The 12,535-nt window shown below is 53.3% G+C and overlaps 1 protein-coding gene across 4 annotated transcripts in view; it reads left to right on the top strand.

Moving 5' to 3' along the window:
- agpat4 (1-acylglycerol-3-phosphate O-acyltransferase 4 (lysophosphatidic acid acyltransferase, delta)) overlaps positions 1-12,535 on the top strand; it is a 313,768-nt gene that overhangs the window by 184,176 nt on the left and 117,057 nt on the right. The window lies entirely within an intron of this gene.

The following is a 12,535-nucleotide window of genomic DNA, read 5'->3' as shown; positions in this document are numbered from 1 at the left end:
TGAAATATTTGTGAAATTTTATAACAAAAACAGAAAAAGAACAATAGGCGATAAACATTAACATAGTGCAAAAATAGATATTTCCCCGACCGGCTCTGTCTTCACAGACCATCGAAAATAAGAAAAAACAAACAGACACAACACTAATCTCCCCCCCCCTCTCGGGGGCTACTGCCGACATTTTAAATTAAATTTCCCCAAGAAAGTCAACGAACGACTGCCACCTCTGGGAGAACCCTAACATTGATCCTCTTTATTTTCTCAAGGCTGAGAAACCCAGCCATGTCACTAATCCAGGTCTCTACACTTGGGGGCTTCAAGTCCCTCCACAATAACAGGATCCGTCTCCGGGTTACCAGGGAGGCAAAGGCTAGAACGTCTGCCTCTTTCACTCCCTGAACTCCCGGGTCTTTCGACACTCCAAAGATCGCTACCTCCGGACTCGGCACCACCCGTGTTCCTAGCACCTTGGACATTGCCCTGGCAAACCCCTGCCAGAACCCTTCAAGCTTCGGGCATGCCCAAAACATATGGACATGGTTTGCTGGGCACCTCGCACATCTGTCTTCTACCCCGAAAAACTTTTGTTCGTCCTGCCTGCCGTCATGTGTGCCCGGTGAACCACTTTAAACTGTATGAGACTGAGCCTGGCACATGATGAGGAGGAATTGACCCTACTTGGGGCTTCCGCCCATAGTCCCGGCTCTAACTCCCCTTCTAACTCCTCCTCCCACTTGCCTTTGAGCTCCTCCACAGGGTTTCCTCCGCCTCCAACAGCTCCTGGTAGATATCCGACACCTTCCCCTCCCCCACACAGGTACCAGGCACTACTTTATCTTGTACCCCCCATGGCATCAGCAGCGGGAAGGCAACCACCTGCTTCCTCAGGAAGGTTCGCACTTGTAAATACCTAAAGCCGTTCCCTGGCGGCAATTTAAACTTGTCCTCCAGTGCCTGCAGGCTGGGAAAGCTCCCATCTGTAAACAGGTCACCCATCCTTCTAATACCCGCCCTCTGCTAACTCTGGAACCCGCCATCCATCCTACCCGACAGGAACCTGTGGTTATTACATACCGGGGTCCAGATCGACGCTCCCTCCACCCTTTTGTGTCTCCTCCACTGCCCCCAGATCTTCAGTGTCGCCACCACCACCGGACTTGTGGAGTAACGGGTCGGCGAGAACCGTTACCAGCGCTCCCAAACTGGTGCCTTTGCATGACGCCGCCTCTAACCGTTCCCATGCCGACCCCTCCACCAATACCCACTTCCTGATCATGGCAATGGTGGCCGCCCAGTAGTAGTTGCAAACGTTCGGCAGCGCCAGCCACCTTCCCCCCGACTGCGTTGCAGCAGCACTCTCTTCACTTGCGGGGTCTTATTCGCCCACACAAATCCCAAGATGATCTTATTAACCCGCTTGTAAAAGGCCTTAGGGATGAAGATGGGAAGGCACTGGAATACAAATAAGAACCTGGGGAGGACAGTCGTTTTCACGATCTGTACCCTCCCCGCCAGTGACAGCGGGAGCATGTCCCACTTTTAAAGTCCCCTTCCATTTGTTCCACCAGCCGGGTCAGGTTAAGCTAATGCAACAAATCCCACTTCTGGGCCACCTGTATACCCAGGTAACAAAAGCTCTTCCCTACCCTCCTCAGAGGCAGCTCTCTCAGTCTCTACTCCTGTCTAGCCTGGATCACAAACAGCTGGCCAGAGCAAATACTAACTGGGAAAGGGGACACCCTTGCCTCGCCCCCTGGTGCAATTTAAAATACTCCGATCTAAGCCGGTTTGTGCGCACGCTTGCCACAGGCGCCTAGTACAGCAATCGCACCCACCGGATATAGCCCTCCCCAAACCTATCCAGCGCCTCCCAAAGGTACTCCCACTCTAACCAAACAAAAGCTTTCTCTGCATCCATCGCTGCCACAACCTCTGCTTCCTCCCCTTCCGAGGGCATCATAACAATATTTAAAAGCCTCCGCACATTAGCATTAAGATGCCTGCCCTTAACAAATCCAGCCTGGTCTTCCCCTATCACCCCCGGGACACAATCCTCTATCCTCGTGGCCAAGATCTTAGCCAATAGCTTGGCATCCACATTTAGCACCCTCGATCAAACTCGGCCAAAACACCTGCAGAACTCCATGATGCAGGTCCAGGTCAACGGGCACGACACTGCATGCCTCTTCGACTCCGGGAGCACGGAGAGCTTTATCCACCCTGAAACGGTAAGGCGCTGCTCCCTACGCACCCATCCCGCATCCCAAACCATAGCCCTCGCATCTGGGTCCCACTCGGTAAAAATCACGGGGTACTGTATTGCGGATCTCTCGATCCAGGGTGCCAAATACACCCGTTTCAAATTTTATATCCTCCCTCACCTCTGTGCCCCCCTGCTGCTCGGACTGGATTTCCAGTGCAGCCACCGAAGCCTGACACTGAAGTTCGGCGGACCCTTGCCCCCCCCTCACGGTGTGCTGCCTTGCGACACTGAAAGTCGCACCCCCCTCGCTATTCGCTAACCTCACTCCTGACTGTAAGCCCGTCGCCACCAGGAGCCGGCGCTACAGTGCCCAAGATATGGCTTTTATCAAGTCAGAGGTCCAGCGTTTACTGGGAGAGGGGGTCATCGAGGCTAGCAACAGCCCTTGGAGAGCGCAAGTGGTGGTAGTCCGGTCCGGGGAGAAGAAACGGATGGTCGTGGATTATAGCCAGACCATAAACCGATTCACGCAGCTTGATGCGTACCCCCTTCCTCGCATCGTGGAAATGGTAAATCGGATCGCCCAATACCGAGTCTTTTCCACGGTCGACCACAAATCTGCCTACCACCAGCTCCCCATCCGACCAAAAGACCGCCCCTATACTGCCTTCGAAGCAGCCTGCCGGCTCTTCCACTTCCTCAGGGTCCCCTTTGGTGTCACAAATGGGGTCTCCGTCTTTCAAAGGGCGATGGACCAAATGGTGGACCAGTACGGTTTGCGGGCTACATACCCGTACTTGGACAATGTCACCATCTGCGGCCATGATCAGCAGGACCATGACGCTAACCTCAAAAAGTTCCTCGAGACCGCCCGAGCCCTTAACCTGACCTATAACGAGGGCAAATGCGTTTTCCACACCACCCGGCTGGCCATCCTCGGTTTCCCTGCTTATATCCACAGTGACCGGGGTACATCGTTCATGAGCGATGAACTGCATCAGTATCTGCTCAGCAAAGGCATTGCCTCGAGAAGAACGACCAGCTATAACCCACGGGGAAACGGGCAGGTGGGGAGGGAGAACGCGACTGTGTGGAAGGCTGTCCTTCTGGCCCTGCGGTCGAGAAATCTCCCAACCACCCGCTGGCAGGAGGTCCTACCCGATGCCCTACACTCCATTAGGTCACTCCTCTGCACGGCTACGAATGAGACCCCTCACGACCGATTGTTTCTCTTCCCCAGGAAGTCTACCTCCGGGGTCTCGCTTCCACCTTGGCTGATGGCTCCGGGACCTGTTCTTCTCCGGAGGCACGCGAGGAGCCATAAAACGGACCCCCTAGTTGAAAAGGTCCGACCGCTCCCCTGCTCCCCTGCAGGACCCGTCGCCCCCTACAACACGCCCCCTTCCAGCCCTACCACCCGTTGGTGAGCTCCTACCGTGCGCCCCCCTTTACACACCCCGCCGGCGCCGGCTCCGCTACCCCCGGCCCTGCCTAGTTCCTCTGCCCCGACCCGGACTGAAGCACCGACCGCTGTGCTCCCGGATGTGCCCTCAACCGGGACGTCCGTGCCCGCCACACCACCGCCTGAATTGAGGAGGTCGAGGAGGACGATCCGGCCACCGAGACGGATGGACCTATGATGGCACTTCACCCCCGCCGGACTCCTTTTTAAACAGGGGGTGAATGTGATGAACGGTTACTGCCTTATCATCATGTAAGGTGATGTCCCCTTTAAGACTGGGCTTGGAACCCTGGGGACTCCGCCTCTGGCTCCGCCCATCTGGGAGCCATACATAAAGGGCTGCCTCATGGTCTGTATAGCAGTCAGCTCTCGTCCATAGCTGTAGAATAGTTATTAGTCTAATAAAGCCTTCTTTACCGTTTAATCTCTAAGCATCATTGTTGAGGGTATTTATGAAGGGGAAACCCCGTTGATAAACCTACTGGTGTTTTTTGAGGACGTAACTTGGAATAGATCAGAGTGAACTAGTGGATGTGTATTTCGACTTTCAGAAAGTGTTAGATAAAGTCCCAAGAGGTTAGTGAACAAATTACAGCGTGTGGGATTGGGGGTAATGTATTGTCATGGATTGAGAATTGGTTGGCAGGCAAGAAACAGAATAGGAATAAATAGGTCTTTTGGATTGGCAGTCAATGACTCTTCAGGGATCTCTGATTGGGCCCCAGCTATTCACAATATAGATCAAAGATTTGGATGAGGGAACCTAAAGTATAAGGATCAGCCATGATCATATCGAATGGCAGAGTAGGCTTGAAGGGCCAAATGGTCCTTCAATGGTCTTTGTCAACTACAAGTGTCTCTGAGCAGGAGGAGAAGTGGAGATAGGGTCCAGGGTCCTTATCCTGTTTCAGAATGAGTGAGGTCGAGGCCTGTGACATTGTAGGGGGGAGGATCCCCTTCTCTCTCGCCTCATCAATAGTGGGCTCAACACCTCTGAAAATGTTTTTTAAAATTCCACCGGGAAGCCACCCGGCCTCGGAGCTTTGCCTGACTGCATGCCCTCCAGCCCCTTAATTATTTCTTCCGTCTTGATCGGTGCCCCCAGCCCCTCCACCAGACCCTTCTCCACCCTCGGGAACCTCAACTGGTCCAGAAATTGCCTCATCCCTTCCGCACCCGCCGGGGGTTCCGACTTGTATAGTTTGCTGTAAAATTCCTTAAAAACTTCATTCACCCCCTCCGGGTCTGAGACCAAGTTGCCCTCCTTATTCTTTACTCCCACAATCTCCCTGGCCGCCTCTCTCTTCCTAAACTGGTGCGCCAGTATTCTGCTCGCCTTCTCCCGATATTCATACACCGCACCCCTAGCCTTCCTCAACTGTTCTACCGCTTTGCCTATGGTCAACAATTCAATTCCGCCTGAAGCTTACGCCGCACCCTCAGGAGTCCCGGGTCCGGGTCCTCTGCATATTTCCTATCCACCCGGAGTAACTCCTCCACCAATCTCTCCCTCTCCACCCTTTCCCTCTTTTCTCTATGGGACCGGATCGATATAAGTTCCCCTCTAATAACTGCCTTCAGGGCTTCCCAGACCATCGCTGCCAAAATCTCTCCAATATCATTTGTTTCCAAATAGTCCTGGATACTCTAATTCACCCGCCCGCAAACCACCTTGTTCGCTAACGACCCCATGTCCAGTCTCCACAGCGGACGCTGCCCTCTCTCCTCCCCAAGCCGCAAATCTACCCAGTGCGGGGCATGATCCAAAACTGTAATCGCCGAGTATTCCGTCCCCGTCACCTTTGGGATCAACGCCCTGCCCAGAACAAAAAAATCAATACGGGAATAAACTTTGTGGACGTGGGAGAAGAAGAAAAACTCCTTTACCCTCGGCCGTGTAAACCTGCAGGGGTCTACGCCCCCCCCCCATCTGTTCCATAAAGCCCTTCAGCTCCCTTGCCGCCAACGGCCTCTTCCCTGTCCTGGATTTTGAGCAATCCAATTCTGGTTCAATGACTGTATTAAAGTCCCCTCCCATGACAAGTTGTGTGACTCCAGGTCCGGGATTTTACCTAGCACACTCCTAATAAAATCCATATCGTTCCAGTTCGGGGCTTAGACATTCACGACCACCACCCGGACCCCCTCCAACTTCCCACTCACCATGACATACCTACCCCCTTTATCAGCCACCATTCTCCCAGCCTCAAATGCCACTCGCTCGCTGATCAGAATTGCTACCCCCCTAGTCTTCGAGTCCAGCCCTGAGTCCAGACCCCCCCCCCCCCGACCAACCATCACCCTTTTTTGGCCAGCCCCGAGCCCGCGCCCCTCGCTTCCCCGGGCACCCCCTCAAGCAGCAGCAGCCCCCGACCCTCTTATTCCCTGAAGAAAATTTCTCCCTTACCCGCAGAGCAACCATCCCCCCTCCCAACACCAAAACCCTAATCTCCCAAATCAAACACCAACTCAACACTAAGTCACCCCCCACCATGCTCCTGAGGGTCAGCTGATCCATGCTGACCCCGATAGCCCCCGCCCCAGGTGCCGGTCAGGCTATCGCCCTATTGTTCAGGCCCCTCTTCCCACATAGAAAAAACCTATTTACAAGATCACATTCTTCAGTAAGTAAACATCAGCTCTCCAAAATCCATTAGCATAACCATAAAGCCAAATAGACGCAGTCACTTAAAACAGAACCCAGTCCCCCAAAGGGTAGGGCTAGCTTCAGCCCCCCCCCCCCCCCCCCCCCCCGCCCCCGTATCAACCACCTTCTAAACAATGCGCCCTCCAACCGTCCTCCCAGCCCACTCTCTCACCCATGACTAACCACAATCTTATTTAAAATAGAACATGAGTACAAACCGCCGCCTCCCCCCATCTTCGAAGCATTAAGTGTCCCTTAACTCGAGTCCAACTTCTTCTCCTTAATAAATGTCCAAACATCATCTGGCGACTCGAAATATTAGTGTCGGTCCTCGTGCGTTACCCACAGTCTCGCTGGGTATAACACCCCAAACTTCACCCCCTTCTTAAAGAGGGTCGCCTTTGCCCGGTTGAACCCCGCACATCTCTTGGCCAGCTCTGCACCCAGGTCCTGATAGATGCGCACCTCACTGTTCTCCCACTTGCTGCTCCGTTCCTTCTTGGCCCATCGCAGGACACGCTCCTTGTCTGAAAATCTGTGGAAACGGACCACCATGGCCCTTGGCGGGTCATTCGCCTTGGGTTTCCTTCCGAGGGCTCTGTGGGCTCCATCCAGCTCCAGGGTCGATGGAAAGCCCCGCTCCCATCAACGACTCCAGCATACTCACCACATACGCTCCCGCATCTGATCCCTCGATACCTTCAGGGAGGCCAACGATTCTTAAATTCTGCCTCCTGGTTCTGTTTTCCAGCTTCTCCTGCATCTGCTTGTGGCGGTCCTCTAGCACCTCCACCTTATGTTCCAGCACAGTTATCTCGACCTCTTGGTTGGAAAGTTTTAATTCGATCTCCTGGATCGCTTTCCCCTGGGCTGCCTGAGTTGCGACCATTTGGTCGATCGATGCTTTCATCGAGTCAAGTGTATCCCTTTTTAGCTCGGCAAAGCAACTTTTGAAAAACTCCATCTGTTCCTCCTTCAGCCAGTGAGCCGCCGCTCCCTGGTCCTTGCCGCCTGCCATGCTTCGCCGCTCTGCCAGCTCCCTTCGCTTTCCTCTATCGGAACTAATTCGTTTCACACGGCCACTTCTGGTCCATCTATCCATACACCGGGGGGAAATCCTCCTTACTGATGCTAACTCCACCGATTTATTTCATAAAGTCCACAAAAATCCAGGAAAAAAGGTCTGACAGTCCGATTCAGGCGGGAGCTATCGAATGTGTGACCTATTCCTCCATGGCCGCCACCGGAAGTCCATTTCTGTGACCAGAGGGTGGGTGTGTGCACCGGGACTGGCACCCGGTCCAGGTAACGTTATGTGCGGGTGTCTGGGGTACATGGTCTGGGGTCCGGTGACCAGGGGCCCCTCGGTGGGCAGGCATGTCAGATGATCAGGGATGTGGGGGGTGAGGGGATGGAGCCATGCAGGGGGTCCCGTAGTGGACGAAACCGCTGGCTGCCAGTCTCGCACTCTTTCCAATTCCTTACAGATATTACACGGGATAGATGATATCTTTGACCCCACGGAGGCTGCTCTCGCAGTGCTGTTGGCAGGTCATGTGGCCAGGCACTGGAGAAGGCAGTGGCAGCAGCAGCGTTGACAGAGGCTCGAGGTAGCGGCCTATGTGCATGGCTCCACCCCACACCCAGGGGACTCAGCCGCCTATCAGGCGAGGGAGGGACCCAGAGGGGGAGGCCGGCGTAGACCTAAGGTGTACAGTCATCACTGATCTTTTGAATAGATGACGGACAGGTGTATGCCGCATGAGGCTCCACATCAACAAAGGGATGGTGCGGCACCAATGCCATGTCCTCGTGGACTTGGCACCACGTGGAGGAGGAGACCCGGTTGCCGCCAAGGTTACCGCAGCCCTGAACCTATACGCCTCAGGATCATTCTAGGGCTCGATCAGGGACTTGTGTGACATCTCACAAGCTGCAGCCCACAAGTGCATCAGTGAGGTCACGGATGCCCTGTTTGCCGGGCAGCGAACTGAGACCAGGCTAATGACGGCAGTATAGAGGCCATTGACCGATGTGGAGATCCGAGGCTCATGCCTAGGCTCATGCGGCCACCCATGTGGTGCATCGGACCCCTCAAAATGTGGTTTCTTGTTTTTTAACCAGTATTTTATGCCAAACTTAATCAAAGGTACAAAAACATAAATCAAAGAACATTTTCCACACCTCTCAGTTCACAGATTGTGCAAGTTTTTCTCCCACTCATCCTCGCCTGAATCATATGCATGCTATGCACCACTTTAAACTGAAACAAACTCATCCTCGCACATGAGGAGGTCGAATTCACCCTGCGCATCACCTTACTCCACATCCTATCTCCCACCCCCCACCCCCGCAGCTCCTCCTCCCATTTCTCCTTAATCCTCGCCACCTGTGCTCCCCCCTGCTCCCTCCACCACCTGTACATATCCTACCGTCCCCTTCCACATCTGGGAGCAGAATCCGCTCCAATAAGGTATACTCCGGCAGCTTGGGAAACCCTCTCCAGTCCTTCCGCACAAAGTCTCTCATTTGCATATACCTGAACTCACTTCCCTTCAGAACTTCCGCCGCACGGTAGTGCAGTGGTTAGCACTGTTGCTTAATAGCACTTGGGTCACTGTGTGGAGTCTGCACGGTTTCCTCCGGGTGCTCCGGTTTCCTCCTACAAGTCCTGAAAGACATGCTGGCAGGTGAATTGGACATTCTGAATTCTCCTTCAGTGTACTCGGACAGCGATGGAGTGTGGTGACTCGGGGCTTTTCACAGCAACCTCATTGCAGTGTTAATGTAAGCCTACTTGTGACAATAAAGATCATTATTCACACATCTCTTCCGTCCGTGCTTGCAAACCTCTCCTCCAGATATAAATTTCTTGCCCTCACCATTCCCACCTCTCTCCACCTCCTCTACATGCCACCCGTCTCCCCGGCTTAAACCCATGATTCCCAGCCATCGGGGTTAGCACCGACATTCTTCCATCCTAAAGTGTCTCCTCAACTGGTTCCACACCCTAATCGTGGACTGTGCCACCGGGCTCACCGTGTACCTCCTTGGTGCCAGCGGAAGCACCACTGTCACCATGGCCCTCAGGCTGGACCCCTTGCAGGACTCCTCCATCCTAACCCACTCTAACCCCTCTCCTTCCCACCACCGCCTCACCTTCTCCACATTTGCCGCCCAGTAGTAGTACAACAGATTGGGTAACACCAATCCCACCATTTCTGCCTCTGTAGCAGGGTCATCTTCACCCTTGTTACCTTCTTTGCCCATATAAACTCCGAAATCACTGCATCCAGTTTCTGGAAAAAGGCCTTCTGGAGGATCTGGAATACAAACCAGAACCTTGGCAGAACATTTATTTTTACCACCTGGACCCTCCCCGCCAGTATCAGGTGTAACGTCTCCCATATTCTAAAGTCCCCCCTAACCTCCTTCACCAACTTTGTTGGGTTCCATTTGTGCATTGTTGCCCACTTCCCCCGTCACCTAAACCCCCAAATACCTAAACCTGTCCCTGCCAACCCTAAATGGCAACACCCCCAAATTGGCTCCCCGACCCGCCTCATTCACCGGAAACACCCCAGTCTTTCAGACATTCAGCTCATAGCCCGAGAAGGCCCCGAATCCCTTTAGTATGTTCATAATTCTCCCTGTTCTCTCCAATGGGTCTAATATGTATAGCAGCAGGTCGTCTGCATACAACGACACCCGGTGTTACCTACTTCGTACACCATCCCCAGCTACTCTACTGACCCCCTAACGGCCATCACTAACCCCTAAGTGCCATCACTAAGGACTCTTATCGCCAGCGCCAACACCAGCAGCGACAGTGGACACCCATGCCTCGTTCCCCTGTGCATCCTGAAGCCCTGAACTCATCTCGCTTTTCCTACACTCGCCACCAGGGCCACATACAACAGACACACCCACGCCACAAACCTCAGCCCAAACCTGCACAAAATCTCAAACAGGTACCGCCACTCTACCCGGTCAAAAGCCTTCTCTGCGTCCATAGAGACCACTACCTATGGTACCCGTCCCTTCAACAGGGTCATGATTACATGTACGAAACTCGTTTGGTCCTCTGTGATCACCTCCAAAACGCATCCTTCCATCCTCCACGCCCTAACTTAGCCAACACTTTCACATCTGTGTTTAACAGTGATATGGACATGTATGACCCACTCTCCAATGGATCCTTCCCTTTCTTCGGGGTTAGCGTGATTGATGCCTGGCTCAGTGTCTCCGGCAGCTCCCCCTTCTCCAGCGCCTCGCTAAACACCCCCAATAAATGTGGTGCCAACTCCGTTGCGAACTCCGCCGGGTAACCGTTCAGTCCCGGGCCTTCCCTGACTTCATCCCTTTTAGGCTATCCATCACCTTTTTCCACCCTAGTGGCTCCCCCAGCACTTGCCTTCTCGCCGCATCCAGCCTTGGGAATTCCAGCTCATCCAAAAACTGCCCCATATCCCCTTCCTTACCACCAGATCGGCCCTATATAACTTCTCACAGTACTCCCTGAATGCCTCCTCTTTTCTCTGTGCGATTTATACGAGATAACCTTCACTGCCGTCAATGCCTCCCAAAATGTAGCCACCGATACCTCCCCATTCTGATTCAACACCACATAGTCTCTAATCACCAACCGCACCTTCTCACAGTACCCCTTGTCCTCCAAAAGCCCCAAATCTAACCTCCATCCCGGCCTCTGCTCCTACCTCGAAATAAGCCTTTTTTTAAAATTAAATATTTTATTGAAAATTTTTGGTCAACCAACACAGTACATTGTGCATCCTTTACACAATATTATAACAACACAAATAACAATGACCTATTTTATAAACAAAAAATGAATAAATAATAATTAACAAAAAATGAAAACTAGCCCTAATTGGCAACTGCCTTGTCACAAGTAAGACTCCAAAAATATAATTTAACAGTCCAATATATAATTATCTGTAGCAACGACCTATACATACTATACAGTATATATTAACAACCCTGAGAGTCCTTCTGGTTCCTCCTCCTCCTCCTCTCTCTCCCCCCCCCCCCCCCCCCCCCCCCCCCCCCCCCCCCCCCCCCCCCCCCCGATCCTGGGCTGCTGCTGCTGCTGCCTTTTTCCCATTCCGTCTATCTTTCTGCGAGGTATTCGACGAACGGTTGCCACCGCCTGGTGAACCCTTGAGCCGACCCCCTTAGGACGAACTTAATCCGCTCTAGCTTTATAAACCCCGCCATGTCATTTATCCAGGTCTCCACCCCCGGGGGCTTGGCTTCTTTCCACATTAGCAATATCCTGCGCCGGGCGACTAGGGACGCAAAGGCCAAAACATCGGCCTCTCTCGCCTCCTGCACTCCCGGCTCTTGTGCAACCCCAAATATAGCCAACCCCCAGCTTGGTTCGACCCGGACTCCTACTACTTTTGAAAGCACCTTTGTCACCCCCATCCAAAACCCCTGTAGTGCCGGGCATGACCAAAACATATGGGTATGATTCGCTGGGCTTCTCGAGCACCTCGCACACCTATCCTCCACCCCAAAAAATTTACTGAGCCGTGCTCCAGTCATATGTGCCCTGTGTAATACCTTAAACTGAATCAGGCTTAGCCTGGCACACGAGGACGACGAGTTTACCCTGCTTAGGGCATCTGCCCACAGCCCCTCCTCGATCTTCTCCCCCAGCTCTTCTTCCCATTTCCCTTTTAGTTCATCTACCATAGTCTCCCCTTCGTCCCTCATTTCCCTATATATATCTTACACCTTACCATCCCCCACCCATGTCTTTGAGATTACTCTGTCCTGCACCTCTTGTGTCGGGAGCTGCGGGAATTCCCTCACCTGTTGCCTCGCAAAAGCCCTCAGTTGCATATACCTGAATGCATTCCCTTGGGGCAACCCATATTTCTCGGTCAGCGCTCCCAGACTCGCGAACTTCCCATCCACAAACAGATCTTTCAGTTGCGTTATTCCTGCTCTTTGCCACATTCCATATCCCCCATCCATTCCCCCCGGGGCAGACCTATGGTTGTTTCTTATCGGGGACCCCCCCAAGGCTCCTGTCTTTCCCCTATGCCGTCTCCACTGTCCCCAAATCTTCAGTGTAGCCACCACTACCGGGCTTGTGGTGTAGTTCCTCGGTAAGAACGGCAATGGGGCTGTCACCATAGCCTGTAGGCTAGTCCCCCTACAGGACGCCCTCTCTAATCTCTTCCACGCCGCTCCC

This window comes from Scyliorhinus torazame, chromosome 1 (genome assembly GCF_047496885.1).
Source record: "Scyliorhinus torazame isolate Kashiwa2021f chromosome 1, sScyTor2.1, whole genome shotgun sequence".
Taxonomy (NCBI): Eukaryota; Metazoa; Chordata; class Chondrichthyes; order Carcharhiniformes; family Scyliorhinidae; genus Scyliorhinus; species Scyliorhinus torazame.
The sequence above is the reverse complement of the archived record's forward strand: the minus strand, read 5'-3'. Positions and strand labels throughout refer to the sequence as shown.